This window comes from Ursus arctos, unplaced genomic scaffold (assembly GCF_023065955.2).
Source record: "Ursus arctos isolate Adak ecotype North America unplaced genomic scaffold, UrsArc2.0 scaffold_11, whole genome shotgun sequence".
NCBI classification, from domain to species: domain Eukaryota; kingdom Metazoa; phylum Chordata; class Mammalia; order Carnivora; family Ursidae; genus Ursus; species Ursus arctos.
In genome coordinates this window covers 19,883,825-19,899,816 of record NW_026622775.1, presented here as the reverse complement: position 1 = coordinate 19,899,816, position 15,992 = coordinate 19,883,825, and the positions used below count along the sequence as shown (strand labels likewise).

The following is a 15,992-nucleotide window of genomic DNA, read 5'->3' as shown; positions in this document are numbered from 1 at the left end:
CTTAAGAACAGAAAAATTAACAGAGAAGCTAAAATCTGACTTGGGAAAATATCATCATTACCAAGACATATTGTTAGAAGCTGTATGTCTAGTGTCTTTAAAGATATGTGGGTGGTGCAAATGCAGAGAGAAGACGGGCTGAATCAGTTGATGTTCTAGAATGCAAGCAGTCAAGGGAGCCATTGGAGAGAAGGGAAAGTCATTGGGGGAACCAATGGAAGATTAGCTTTGAAGGAAAAGAAAATGGCCATCCTCATTAAAGCGCAGTGTTGGAGGTCTAGGAAGAGACTCTTATGAGAACTGAGAGAGAGGAGTCTCAGAGGAATTGTTAGGCATAAGAATACTCTCAAGCAGAAAAATTTAAAAAGCATACATTTAGCCATCTGGAGTTTTTAAAAAAAGGAACATTTAATTCTGTATTTTGAAAAGAAAGATTTTACTTTTAATGAGAAGCCTGCATTTCATCTTAAAGGAGGAACACATCTTCAACTTAATTATTCTCCACAGAAAAAGCCTCTTTCTGTTTGTCTTTGTATGCTTAGTATACACTAAACACACATGTTTCAGTACAGTCTTGTCTGGCATGACAGACATATACATATGAGTAGATGATGTTATGTGTGCTCTCAGGGATTTTTTTTTTATATATCTTAGGTCATGGTTGTAATAAACAATATTGAGTTGGACCAAACCAAAAATTCTAGTCCTCAAAATGCTTCTCTGAAAGCACTGATTGATGATATCTGCTGTGGAGACAGTATTTCCAAATCTGCTAGTGCTGCTGAGGAAAGTATCATGCTTATTGCTAGGCAAGTAATAGCCTCAGGAATCAGATAATTAGTGCCTATCATGACATTTTAATCTGTTAAATTGGTCCAATGGTACTTGTTTTATAGGATTGTTGTGAGGATTAATTGAAATAATGCATATGAAAGTGCTTTTAGAAGGATTAGATTTCTATGCAAATGAATAGCACAAGTAAAAGTTGTATAAAGGATATTATGATATGTCAAAGTCTGTGGGAGAGCATATATATAGTATTTATGCTAAACTTTAAGTCAAGGACTGGAAAAATATGTTCCAGTCTCTGGCAGATGTTCTTAGATCAAATGATGTTTTGGTGAAAATTTATGTAAAATGTTCAGCTGATGGAGGATTAAACATGAAAGGACAGTATAGTGGTTTTGCTTTTGGTTAAAAAGAACCATTTATTCAAGATTGTGTGTTATTTTAGTCATGTGTTTTAGATCTGGTAATGGATATAAAGGGAGTTTCAGAAAAGGCTACTAAACTATTTACATTTTGAATGTTTATCCTGGATTCTATTAGGATTTCAGACATTTTACAATGAAAATACAAACAGTATATGGTAAACTACAAATAAGAAGTTGAAAAAAATTATACTTAAGAAAAAATTAAATAAAAAATAGAAATCAAAAGAGAAAATAAATGAATATAGCTAGGGCTTATAGAGTTGCTGTGGTTATACCACAATTGTTATGTAGTTTTTTCAACTTATAAAGTAAATGTAATGAATGTTTTTTAATAGAAAATGTGAAAACACAGAAAACTATATAAAATAAAAAATAAAAATCTCCTGTATTTTTTCTAGCCAGAAGTAACTATTAACATTTGATATGTATCATTTCAGCAATTTCGCTCCCTATTAATACAAACCTAATTTTTATATACAGATTTGGGCTTGTATTCCACACATTGCTTTCTTCATACTGCAATATATCTGACCATTTTCCATTCCCTTGAAAATTCTTTGAGAAATGATTTTTTTGGCCTGCATAACCATTACACAGATAACCATAATTTACTCAACCAGTATCCTAGTACTTAAACATATATTTTTTCTCCAAGATTTTGCTATTATAAATGGCCCTCAACATACTTGTGTATAAATCTTCATGTCAAACCTTAATAATTTGCTGTAAAACATTTCTGAAGACAGTAGAAATTTTTACTGGGTCACAGGTCACAACTAATTTTAAGGCCCTGACATCCAGTTGCGTGAATTTGAATATAGGGTCTCCAACTTTATGGCTTTGTGACTTTAAATAACAACATTTTTGTGCTTCATTTTTTTGATCTGAAAATTAAGGACTATCTTAATACCTTCCTTATACGTTTGCTGTGAGGGTTGCATTTGATTAATTAAGAGTACTAAATACTGTTTGTGGCATTCAATGTATGTTAGCAGTTACTATAATTATTGTATTTCCAAATTGCCCTTTAGAAATGTTGTGTCACTTGTAAACTCTTATCATTGATTTTGTAGCACACATTATAAAAATTCTTTTTTGTTGTTGTTGAAGCATAGTTGACATACAATATTATATTAGTTTCAGGTGTACAACATAGTGATTTGACATTTATATACATTATAAAATCATCACCATGATGTCTAGTTACCATTTGTCATCATACAAAGTTATTACAGTATTATTGGCTATATTCCCTATGCTGTAGTTTACATCCCTGTGACTTACATATTTTATAAGCAGAAGTTTGTATCTCTTAATCCCCTTCATCTATTTGGCCCATTCCTCCCCAGCCTTCTGGTAACCACTAATTGTCTGTATTTATGAATTTGCTTCTGTTTTGTTTTTCTGTTCATTTGTTTTGTTTTTTAAGATTCCTTATATAAGTGAAATCACACAGTATTCATATATTTGTCTGATTTATTTCAGTTAGCACAGTGCCCTCTAGGTCCATCCATGTTGTCATGAATGACAAAGATTTCGTTCTTTTGTATGGCTGAATAATACTCTGCTCTGCTCTGTGTGTGTGTGTGTGTGTGTCTAACATCTTTTTTTATTAAGTTTTAAATTTTAATTCTAATACAGTTAATATACAGTGTTATATTAGTTTCAGATGTACAATATAATGATTTAACAATTCTGTACTTCACCCAGTGCTCATCACAAGTGTACTCCTTAATCCTCATCACTTATTTCATCCATCCCCCACTCACCTCCTCTCTGGTAACCATCAGTTTGTTTTCTATAGTTAGGGGTTTGTTTTTTGGTTTCTCTCTCTCTCTCTCTCTCTCTCTCTCTCTCTCTCTCCTTTTCTTTTTTCCCCCTTGTGTGTTTTTTTTTTCCTTAAATTTCACATATGGGTGAAATTATATGGTATGCATCTTTCTCTTACTGGCTTATTTCACTTAGCATTATACTGCCTGGCTCCATCCGCATCATTGCAAATGGCAAGATTTCATTCTTTTTTATGGCTGAATAATGTTTCATTGTATAATACCACATCTTTATTCATCTATCAGTGGACACTTAGGTTGCTTCCATATCTTGGCTATTATAAATAATGCTTCAGTGAACATAAGGGTGCCAGTATCTTTTCAAATTAATGTCTTTGTTTTCTTCAGATAAATAACCAGTGGAGTTGCTGGCTCACATGGTAGTTCTATTTTTGATTTTTAAAGGAATCTTCATACTGTTTTCTATAGAGACTGTACCAATTTACATTTGTACCAAAGTGCACAAGAGTTACCTTTTCTCCGCATCCTTGCCAACATTTGTCATTTCTTATTTGTTTTTATTTTTTGATATTAGTCATTCTGACAGGTCTGAGATGATAGCTCATATGGTTTTAATTTGCATTTCCCTGATGATTAGTGATGTTGAGCATCTTTTCATGTGTCTGTTGGCCATCTGTATGTCTTCTTTGGAAGAATCTCTATTCAGGCCTTCTTGCCCATTTTTTAATTGTATTGTTCTTTTCCTTGGTGTTGAGTTGTAGAAGTTCTTTATATATGTTGGATATTAACTCCTTATTGGATATATCATTTGTAAATATCTTCTCTCATTCAGTAGATTGCTGTTTTGTTTTATTGACAGTTTCCTTTGCTGTGTAAAAGCTTTTTAGTTTGGGGTAGGTTTAGTTTGTTTATTTTGCTTTTGTTGACCTTGCCTAAGAAAATTATAAATTTTTAGTACAGTATTTAAAGATTCTTAATATAGTCAATATGCTAATCTTTTGTCATATATGGTATACATTTTGTTTTTCATCTGCATTTTAACTTTTTTATATATTTATGAGTCAAGTCTTTCTTTATAGTCATAAATGAATGCTTGTCTACAAATACTTCAGAATCCAAGAAACACACAATGCAATTGACATTTCTTTGTGAAAATTAAGGACCTGAGACAAGGTTCAGCATATATTTATTTGTCCATGAGGTGGAGAAATCCACTCCATCATGACCTGTGAGCATGGTGAGGGTATTTCTTAAGAAATATTGTGAATGGGTTTCAGAATTTTAATCAAGGTTTGCTTAAATCTCCAAAGTTCTACCTCCTAAATTAAGGCTAAGGTGATTGTGATCTGGAAATTTTTTAAAGAATTTGTAAACAGTTTCCCACCTTCACTAAAAATAAAAATCTCTGTTTATCATTATAAAAGATCAGTTTTCTTTCGATGTCATTTGTGATTTATGACAATTACACTATATTGACAGAATTTTGGAGTATATCCTATTTTCTGTGGTATAAGCCAAATATCTAAATTATACAAAAGTTATTTAGAAATATGTGCTTTTCCAAATTGTGTCTGATTTTTCAGAATTTGTGACCTGCTCTGACTCTGGCACTGGTGTTAAATAACAGGTTTTGTATGAACATCAGTAACCAAAAATCTTTATCTCATGCAGAATATACCACAAATGATCCAAGGCTGAGGAGAAATCAATGAAGCTTTCAAATCTCTTAAATAATTTTGAACCAACTGTGACACCAGATGACAATAAGTGTCTCTAAACCCTGATATACTCTGAAAGTGTTAGGAAGAAACTTGTGTAAAATTTACATGTGGTACTCAATAAACAGATTGATAATTATGGGACAATGAGGATTGTCACACAGATATGTCTTTATCTGAACTCAGATTGCATTTGTGATTATTTCCAATCTGTTTAGGATTTAATTATTGTCTACTTTTTTTTTTTTTAAAGATTTTATTTATTTATTTGACAGAGAGAGAGACAGCCAGCAAGAGAGGAAACACAAGCAGGGGGAGTGGGAGAGGAAGAAGCAGGCTCCCAGCCTAGGAGCCTGATGTGGGGCTTGATCCCAGATCGCCAGGATCACGCCCTGAGCCAAAGGCAGACGCTCAACGACTGAGTCACCCAGGCGCCCCTAATTATTGTCTGCTTTTTGACTTCCATATGCCAGTTTCCGTCCAAGTAGAGTGGAAGCTTCCAGAGAACACTTACCACATCTTAGACTTCTTTTGTGTCCCTGACATTTTTAATAGCCTAGGACACCTATTAAGTGGTTAATAAACCTATCAACTAGTTAATAAACCTATCAACTAATTAAAATTCTTTTGCAGATGTTTGCTATCATTTTCTTTTTTTAAGTTGAAATATCATTTGTTTCAGTGGGAAAAAAAAAGTGATCCACTTTATGTGTCTACCTGCCACAAGCCTCTGGGCCAAAAAGACTCAAGAGCAGTGACACTTTCACCAAGGTCATTCCCACATGCAACACCCACTGGAAGCAGGAGGTGGGGAGACAGCACAACCCCACCACAGTTTCTTCATACAATGAGGCCTGCTGGGAGAACATAAATGGGAAACTACAGAAGTACTGAAGAACAAGAAGAACAAGAAAATAGGCAGAAGGGAGGAAAGGAAGAGGTGGTCTGAATTTAGCAAGGTCAGTTAAGGTCCAAAGTTTCAGAGGGACTGAACTTACAGAGCGAAGAACATCCCAGAGACAGGATACCATGAAGGGTTATTCTCATGCACAACCGCAGCTCCAAATTTCAGCCCACAAAATTCCCACTTTGAAACTCTGTGTTGTCACGGCCCCTGATGGCCTCCACTGCATCCTCTGCCTGCTCCTTGGAAGGCATAATCTTTCATAATGTCACATTTGATGACTGGACCATATGCCTCAAAATTGGCCCAAAGCTATTTGTTGATACAGGTGGGACTAATGTTGCCCACATGCAACTCTGTGGAGGTTTTATTCTCGTTCTTGTTGGCTTTCACATTGATGTTCACCCTGTGCAGCTTGTAGGGTGCAGGTTGCGTATGGATCCTCAGCTGTTGTCTTGTCCTCTATGTGCCCAAAGCCATAGTTCTTTTTTATTTTTTTTAAGACTTATTTATGTATTTGAGAGAGCGGGAGAGAGAGAGAGAGCAGGAGTGGGAAGGGCAGAGGGAGAGGGAGAGAGAATTCCAAGCAGACTCCAGCATGCAGCGAAAGTGGGTCTCCATCCCAGGACCTTGAGATTGTGACCTGAGCGGAAACCAAAAGTCAAGGGCTTAACTGACTGAGCCACCCAGGCACCCCCCAAAGTGGTAGTTCTTAATGATATCATATTCTAGCACCTTCCCATACTGCTCAAAGAGTGAGCAGATCTGGTCTGTGGCCTCCTTGGGCAGGTTTCCAATCAACAGCTTCATCTTCTGGACCCGGCCCACAGGGAACTCAGCAGGGGCTCTTCCTTGCGGTGTAGACGTTTCTGACAAAACGCTAAAATGGCAGCAGCTCAGCAGTGACTCTGGATAGAAGTAGCTATCATTTTAGATGGGTGAGTAATCAGGTAACCCTGAATTTAGATTACACAGTGACATCATTATCAATGCAAGAAGCAATGCCTAAAGCTGGACCAGTTAGGCCATTGCTCTGTACTGACATTGGGCCCATCATAGGGGAGAAATTAGATACTTTCTTACTGATGTTTGGACTTGTCTGTACTTTAGTCTTCTGTTGGAAAGAATGAGAAGAGCAGTTTTTTGGAATTGTTGAAAACCTAGAATTAAAAAAAAAAAAAAGAAAACCTAGAATTTTAGCCTTAATAAGCCTTATAGTCTGTTGTCTTGGAATTTACTCATTTCTCTTTATAAATAAACACCTTCTATCATTTTATTATTACTAAATTTTTAATACTTTAAGAAAATGTATCTATTTTCCAAATTGGAACTTGAAAACCACACTATTCGAAAAGAATTTTTGACAGATTAAATTTATCTCTTTTCAGGTTGATTGAAAGGAAGAAATTAGAGTGCTGGCATAGCAGAACGTGAGGCTTTCTAGAAAATACAGTAAAGAGCTGTAGCCTTAAGTGTGTGTGTGTGTGTGTGTGTGTGTGTGTGTGTGTGTGTCTATTTTGTGGGAATATGGTTGGGAAATATGTTGGATAACGCCTCTAATTTCCTTCCAGTGTTAAAATTTTAATTTTATGATGACCTTAACTCCTACAGCTGACTCAAATAACTTTAATTACTCAGAGATGTTTTCCCATTCTAAAATGGAGAGATTGAATGGCTAATCTGCCTCTGTTGGAAACAAGGAAGACCATACATGTGTAACTTTAGAAAATGATAAAGATGTAACTAACAATGCTTTTATTATCGTTACTGTCTTTGCCCTTATGACTCACACAGGTTTACATATATTTAAAGTAGTCACCTCATACTATAAGTCAGTAATATAAAAATCCTCATATTCTTCTCACAGTGACTTGATTTATGGTGATTATGCCTAAAAATTATACATGCTGATGAAATTTCAGTGTGTGCTCACTTGTAAGCACTAGCCCTAAAGAAACCTGTTTCTCACTACCTGGTAAATGTTTCCGAACAGATTATTGAACTACCAACAGCTGGACTTGCTGACAATAACTAGGAACTTCCAAGCTCATTATGTGTTCAAAAATACAGCACTTGGCACCTTAAGAACCGCTAATTATGCCCAGATCCTAATCTTAATTTTCCAGTTTATTATGATTTCTTCATTATGTCCTAACAGTCTGACTAAGCAGCTTATCTCCCAATATTTCCACTTGCCTAACAGATGTTCTTTTTAAACAGATGTTGGCACTTCCTGGGAAGGAGCCATTCCCATTTGAAGAGAAGAAATGATAATTTGCTTAATCTTGTGTAAAGCTTTAGGGGGAAGTATCGTGGTGTTCTGTCCAAATCCACCTCCTCTTCACCCACTTCCAGTGGAAATCAAAACAAACAAATAAAAAAGTCAAGGTAGCTCTGAGTTTCTTTCTTCCTTTCATTTCTTTCCCCTATCTCTTCATGTTTCCCTCCCTCTAGTCTTTCTTTTAAAAATAGTGTTTTTATAGTTTAAACTGATTGAAGAGTTCAATTCATAATTAAAAATCTAATTGAAAAGTTGGAAAATTATACTGCAATACTCTCCTCTTCAAGTGTGTACAATCGGTGACAAAGATAAAATAATCTAAAATTAATTGAGCTTATAGTTTCCTTTATACCTCCATGATTTATGTAGAGTGGGAAATCCATGACAGATACAGAAAACTAAGAAATTTTCTATGAATTCTGGGAATTTTGCAATCTGTATAGGCTTTTAGTTTAATGTTATAGGGGAAAATAAATCTGGCCCTAAAGAATTATCTACCTGCTTCATTCATGGGTAGAAAAAACTAAAGTTCTGATAAATCCAGTGATTTACTTAAGGGTATGAAAATTCGTTGTTGGCAGATCTACAAGGGAAAACACACTTGTTTCCCAACTGCTTAAAAATCTTATTTTGAAATTGATGAGTTATAAGAATTGATAACAGTCTTTCCCCCAGTTCCTAGAAGGGTGTTCAATACATGGTATGTGTTTATTAAATATTTACTTTTAAGCAAATGCTTTTGTTTTACTAACAGCTTTCTTGTTAAGAAGCACTATTGAATCACAGTTATGGATGATGGTTCAGGTGCCATTACTATCTAGGTTCAAATTCTGGCTCCTTCATGCGATAGCTATGTTATCTTGCACAAATGTTATAAATTTTCTGTGCTTCCATTTCCTAAATTTCTGCAAAATGAGGATAATAATAATATCTGCCTCATAGATTTTTATGAAGAGTAAAGTAAAGTACTTGGAACGATGCTTGGGATAAATGGGAGTTATTATTCTTGCTTTATGAATCAATAAAATGCATTTTTATAGGAATGAAGATGTAATTTTCCTTTAATGAATGTCATATAAAAATCCAGGCTAAGCATATAATGGAGGTTATGAGGATGGGATGGAGTGGGGGTGAATTGCTTATTTATTTTACAAATACATCTTTATTGGCAAAACCATTGACTGTAGGTTTCATTTAGTTGGAGAGCATTTTTGGTGAGTCTGTTTGAGTGCCATTCTTTATATTCTTAGTAACATAATAACATAATCCAAAATCTAGAAGTGACTTTAGAGTTCCTATTGGTCTGCTTTCATCCTACAGAAATATTGGTTATGTCCCACTCTACAGAAAAGTTCGTATAAGAAACTATTGAGTCAAAGAGTAATTATAAATAAGAAAAAAGCAGATGAGACAAATTTAATGTAACTTTGGATTGGATGCACCCTATTGCTGGGAAATTAGGAGAAGAGAGGTTTTGCACAGACATCCTTTTCTCTCTCGCAACTCTGTCAGGATTTTAAGAGGACATGTAGAATTTTAAAGAAAGAGATTCATGTTTCTGTGAAATTAGTTTATTTTTTTAAAACATTTATTTATTTATTTTAAAGAGAGAGAGAACAAGTCGGAGGGGAAGAGGGAGAGAGAGAATCTCAAGCAGACTCCATACTGAGTGAGGTGCCTGATGCCGGGCTCAATCTTGTGACCATGAGATCACAACCTGAGCTGAAACCAAGAGTTGGATGCTTAACGGACTGGACTACTCAGGTGCCCCTAGTCCATCTGTTTTTAAGGGAGAAGCTAAATATGGATGCTTATCATCACAAAGTAATTTATTATATCATTTTTGCCAACAGGTAGGCAAAATGGTTAGATATTTTACTGTACAGTCTAAACTCTATAAATTGTAGAGGAAAAGATTCACAATAGCAGTGGATCAATGAGTAAAACAATCAATTATGCCTTGCTCTTTGTGTTTTAAAAATTTTTGTATGCGGGACGCCTGGGTGGCTCAGTTGATTAAATGTCTGCCTTTGGTTCAAGTCATGATCCCAGGGTCCTGAGATCAAGTCCCGAGTCAGGCTCCTTGCTCAGTAGGGAGCCTGCTTCTCCCTCTCCTTCTGCCCCTTCCCCTATTAGTGTGTCCTCTCTCTTTCTCTCAAGTAAATAAATGAAATCGTTAAAAAAACTTTATATGCTTTTAATAAAAGTATGTTTATTGAGGTATAATTACATATTATAAAACTTAATCTTTTTTAAATGTATAGTTTGAGTTTTGACAAATGTACACTGTCATGCCATCACCATTTCAGTCAAGATATAGACCATTCCCACCACCCTAAAGATCTCCCTTGTGACCATTTGTGGAAAACCTCTGTCTCTCACTCCCAATCCCAAGCAACCAATGATCTAATGTCTATCCCTAAAGTTTTGCCTTTTCCAGAATATTATATAAATAGACCCATATAGTATGTAGTTTTTGGTGTCTGGTTAATTTCACTTAGCATAATATGTCTGAGATTTGACCATGTGATTGCACGTATCAGTAGATTGTTCCTCTTTGTTGCTGAGTACTGTTCCATTTTAGATGGACCTGGATTTGTTTATCCATTCACTAGTTAAGGACGTTTGGATTGTGACCAATTTTTGGTGATTATGAATAATCACATATGTACATATGTTATGTGAACATATATACATTTTCATGTATGTTTTCTGTTTTGTGGGGTAAATACCTAACAGTAGGATTCTTAGGTTGTAAGTATATATTTTAATTAATAAGAAACTGCCTAATTGTTTTCCAGAGTTGGCTGTACCATTTTTTTAATAATATTTATTTTGTTATATTAGTCACCATACAGTACATCCCCAGTTTTTGATGCAATGTTCCATGATTCATTACTTGCATATAATACCCAGTGCACCATGCAATACGTGCCCTCCTTAATACCCATCACTGGCCTATCCCAATCCCCCACCCCCCTCCCCTCTGAAGCCCTCCATTTGTTTCCCAGAGTCCATAGTCTCCCATGGTTCATTCCCCCTTCTGTTTAGCCCCCCTTCATTCTTCCCTTCCTTCTCCTACCAATCTTCCTATTTCTTATGTTCCATAAATGAGTGAAATCATATGATAATTGTCTTTCTCTGCTTGACTTATTTCACTTAGCATAATCTCCTCCAGTCCCATCCATGTTGCTGCAAATGTTGGGTAATCGTTCTTTCTGATAGCTGAGTAATATTCTATTGTATATATGGACCACATCTTCTTAATCCAGTCATCTGTTGAAGGGCATCTCGGCCTCTTCCACAATTTAGCTATTGTGGACAATGCTGCTATGAACATTGGGGTGCATATGGCCCTTCTCTTCACTACGTCTGTATCTTTGGGGCACATACCCAGTAGTTCAATTGCTGGATCATAAGGTAGCTCAATTTTTAACATTTAAGGGACCTCCACACTGTTTTCCAAAGTGGCTGTACCAACTTGCATTCCCACCAACGTAAGATGGATCCCCTTTCTCCACATCCTCTCCAACATTTGTTGTTTCCTGCCTTGTCAATTTTTGCCATTCTAACTGGTGTAAGGTGGTATCTCAAGGTGGTTTTGATTTGAATTTCCCTGATGGCTAATGATTTTGAACATTTTTTCATATGTCTGTTAGCCATTTGTATGTCTTCATTGGAAAAGTGTCTGTTCATATCTTCTGCCCATTTATTCATTTGATTATTTGTTTCACGTGTATTGAGTTTGAGAAGTTCTTTGTAGATCTTGGATACCAGTCTTTTATCTGAAGTGTCATTTGCAAATATCTTCTCCCATTCCGTGGGCTGCCTCTTAGTTTTTTTGACTGTTTCCTTGCTGTGCAGAAGCTTTTTATCTTGGTGATGTCCCACAAGTTCATTTTTTCTTTTGTTTCTCTTGCATTTTGAGATGTGTCATGAAAAAAGTTGCTGTGGCCGATGTCAAAGAGGTTGCAGCCTATGTTCTCCTCAAGGATTTTGATGGATTCCTGTCTCACATCGAGGTCATTCAACCATTTGGAGTTTATCTTTGTGTATGGTGTGAGAGAGTGGTCAAGTTTCAGTCTTTTGCATGTAGCTGTCCCAATTTTCCCAGCACCATTTATTGAAGAGACTCTTTTTTCCACCGGATTTTTCTTCCTGCTTTGTCAAAGATTAGTTGCCAATGAGCCAAGGGCCCATTTCTGGGTTCTCTGTTCTGTTCCATTGGTCTATGTCTCTGTTTTTGTGCCAGTACCATGCTTTTTTTTTTTTTTTTTTTTAAGATTTTATTTATTTATTTGACAGAGATAGAGACAGCCAGTGAGAGAGGGAACACAGGCAGGGGGAGTGGGAGAAGAAGAAGCAGGCTCATAGTGGAGGAGCCTGATGTGGGGCTCGATCCCATAATGCCAGGATCACGCCCTGAGCCGAAGGCAGACGCTTAACCGCTGTGCCACCCAGGTGCCCCACCATGCTGTCTTTGTGATCACAGCTTTGTAGTATAGCTTGAAGTTTGGCAACGTGATGCCCCCAGCTTTGTTTTTCCTTTTCAACAATTCCTTGGAGATTCGGGGTCTTTTCTGGTTCCACACAAATTTAAGGGCTGTTTGTTCCAGTTCTTTGAAAAATGTTATTGGTATTTTGATCGGGATGGCATTGAAAGTGTAGATTGCTCTGGGTAGCATAGACATTTTAACTATGTTTATTCTTCCAATCCATGAGCATGGAATATTTTTCCATCTTTTTGTGTCTTCTTCAATGTCTTTCAAGAGTGATTTGTAGTTTCTAGAATATAGATCCTTTACGTCTCTGGTTAAGTTAATTTGGAGATAATATATGATTTTTGGTGCTATTATAAATGGAATGGATTCCCTAATTTCTCTTTCTTTAGTCTCATTGTTCATGTATAGAAATGCAACTGATTTCTGAGCATTGAATTTGTATCCCACCACATTACTGAATTGTTCTATAAGTTCTAGTAGTTGAGGGGTGGAGTCTTTTGGGTTTTCTATATAGAGTATCATGTCTTCTGAGAAGAGAGGCAGTTTGACTTCTTCTTTGCCAATTTGGATACCTTTTATCCCTTTTTGTTGTCTGACTGCTGTTGCAAGGACTTCTAGTACTATGTTGAATAATAATGGTGAGAGTGGGCATCCTTGTCGTGTTCCTGATCTTAAGGGAAAGGCTTTCAGCTTTTACCCGTTGAGAATGATACTTGCTGTAGGCTTTTCATAGATGGTTTTTATGAAATTGAGGAATGTACCATCTATCCCTACACTCTGAAGTGTTTTAATCAGGAAAGGATGCTGTATTTTGTCAAATGCTTTTTCTGCATCAATTGAGAGGCTCATATGGTTCTTGCCTCTTTTCTTGTTGATATGATCTATCACACTGATCGATTTGCAAATGTTGAACCACCCTTGCATCCCAGGGATGAATCCCACTTGGTCTTGATGGATAATCCTTTTAATGTACTTTTGGATCCTGTTAGCTAGGATCTTGTTGAGAATTTTGGCATCCATATTCATCAGGGAAATTGGTCTGTAATTCTCCTTTTTGATGGGGTCTTTTCCTGGTTTGGGGATCAAGGTAATACTGGCCTCATAGATTGAGTTTGGTAGTTTCCCTTCTGTTTCTATTTTCTGAAACAGCTTCAGGAGAATAGTTATTGTTTCTTCTTTGAATGTTTGGTAGAATTCCCCAGGGAATCTGTCAGGCCCTGGACTCTTATTTTTGGGGAGGTTTTTGATCACTGCTTCAATCTCTTCATAATTAATCGGTCTGTTTAAATCATCAATTTCTTCCTGTTTCATTCTTGGTAGTTTATAGGTTTCCAGGAAGGCATCCATTTCTTCCAAGTTGTTTAGTTTAATGGCATAAAGCTGTTGATAAAAGTTTCTAATGATCCTTCCTGTTTCATTGGTGTTTGTCATGATCCCTCCCCTTTCATTTATAATTTTATTAATTTGGGTCCTTTCTCTATTATTTTGGATAAGTCTGGCCAATGGCTTATCGATCTTATTTATTCTTTCAGAGAACCAGCTTCTAGTTCTGTTGATCTGCTCTACTGTGCTCCTGGTTTCTAATTCATTGAGCTCTGCTCTAATCTTGACCAACTGCCTTCTCGTGCGTGGGTTAGGCCTGTTCTTCTGTTCCAGCTCCAGCTTCTTGAGGTGAGAATATAAAAACTGCATTTTAGATGTTTCTGTTCTTTTGAGTGAGGCTTGGATGGCTATGTACTTTCCCCTTAGGACCGCCTTTGCAGTGTCCCATAGGTTTTGGACCGATGTGTTTTCATTCTCATTGGTCTCCAGAAATTGTTTAAACTGATTTTTAATTTCCTGGTTTACCCAGTCATTCTTGAGCAGGATGGTTTTTAGTTTCCAAGTGTTTGAGTTTCTTCCAAATTTTTCCTTGTGATTGAGTTCCAGTTTCAAAGCATTGTGGTCTGAGAATATGCAGGGAATAATCTCAGTCTTTTGGTATCAGTTGAGACCTGTTTTGTGACCCAGTATATGGTCTATTCTGAAGAAAGTTCCATGTGCATTCAAAAAGAATGAGTATTCTGTTGTTCTGGGGTGTAGTGTTCTATATATATCTATGAGGTCCATCTGGTCCAGTATGTCATTCAGAGCTCTTGTTTCTTTGTTGATTTTCTGCTTAGGTCATCTGTCTATTACTGAGAACGGAGTGTTGAGGTCCCCTACTATTAATGTATTATTATCTATATGTCTTTTTATTCTGGTTAAGAGTTGGCTTATGTATCTAGCTGCTCCCCTGTTGGGGGCATAGATATTTATAATTGTCATATCCACTTGTTGGTTACATCCTGTAAGAATAATATAGTGTCCTTCTGTATCTCTCACAACAGTCTTTATTTAAAATCTAATCTGTCTGATATGAGAATTGCTACCCCAGCTTTCTTTTGAGATCCATTGGCATGAAAAATGGTTTTCCATGCCTTCACTTTCAGTCTTGATGTATCTTTAGGTTCAAAATGAGTCTCTTTTAGACAGCAAATGGATGGGTCATGTCTTTTTATCCAATCTGCAACCCCGTGGCGTTTTATGGGAGCATTTAGGCCATTCACATTGAGAGTGATTATTGAGAGATATGATTTTAATGATGTCATGTTGCCTGTGAAGTCTTTGTTTCTATAGATTGTAAATTTCTGTTCTCTATCACTCTTGGGCCCTTTTTACTTTTATAGAACCCCCTTAATATCACCTGTAGGCCTGGTTTGGTGGTTACGAATTGCTTCAGTTTCTGCCGATCCTGAAAGGTCCTTATCTCTCCACCAATTCTGAATGACAGCCTTGCTGGATAAAGGATCCTTGGCTGCATGTTCTTCTCAGAGCTTTGAAAATACCCTGCCAACCCTTCCTAGCCTGCCAGGTCTCTGTAGACAGGTCTGACTTTATTCTGATATTTTTCCCACTGTATATAAGGATTTTCTTCCCCCTGGCTGCTTTCAATACTGTATCCTTGGATCTAATATTTGCGAATTGCACTATGACGGGACGTGGTATAGGTCTGTTCTCATTGACCTTGGGAGGGGTCCTCTCTGCTTCCTGGACACGAATGCTTGTTTCCTTTGCCAGATTAGGGAAGTTCTCAGCTACTATTTGTTCAAATATCTCTTCTAGACCTCTCTCTTTCTCTACTCCCTGGGGGATGCCGATGATTCTGACACTGGAACGTTTCATTGAGTCAGTGATCTCCCGTAATCTACGTTCTTGGGATTGGATTTTTGAGGCAAGTTTCTGTTTTAACTTTCTCTTCTACCATCCCATCCTCCAATTCACTAATTTGTTCTTCTGCCTCATTTACCCTGGCTATCAGAGTTTCTAGTTTAGACTGCATTTGATTCATAGCATTTTTAATTTCTGCCAGACTCGCTCTCATTTCCGCCCTTAGAGAGTCTATATTCTCGTTAATATTTTCATTAATTGTTTTTTCAAGCCTACACATCATCTTGACCATTGTTACTCTGAACTCCATTTCTGACAATTTGGTTATATCCATATCTATCAGTTCTGTGGCAGAGGCCACAGACTCATTATCTTTTCTTTGCTGGGGGGGGGG

General features: G+C 36.6%; 1 pseudogene; it reads right to left on the bottom strand.

Moving 5' to 3' along the window:
- Window positions 1-5,790: 5,790 nt before the first annotated feature.
- LOC113255469 (RNA-binding protein 4-like) lies at window positions 5,791-6,436 on the bottom strand (annotated as a pseudogene).
- Window positions 6,437-15,992: the final 9,556 nt, after the last annotated feature.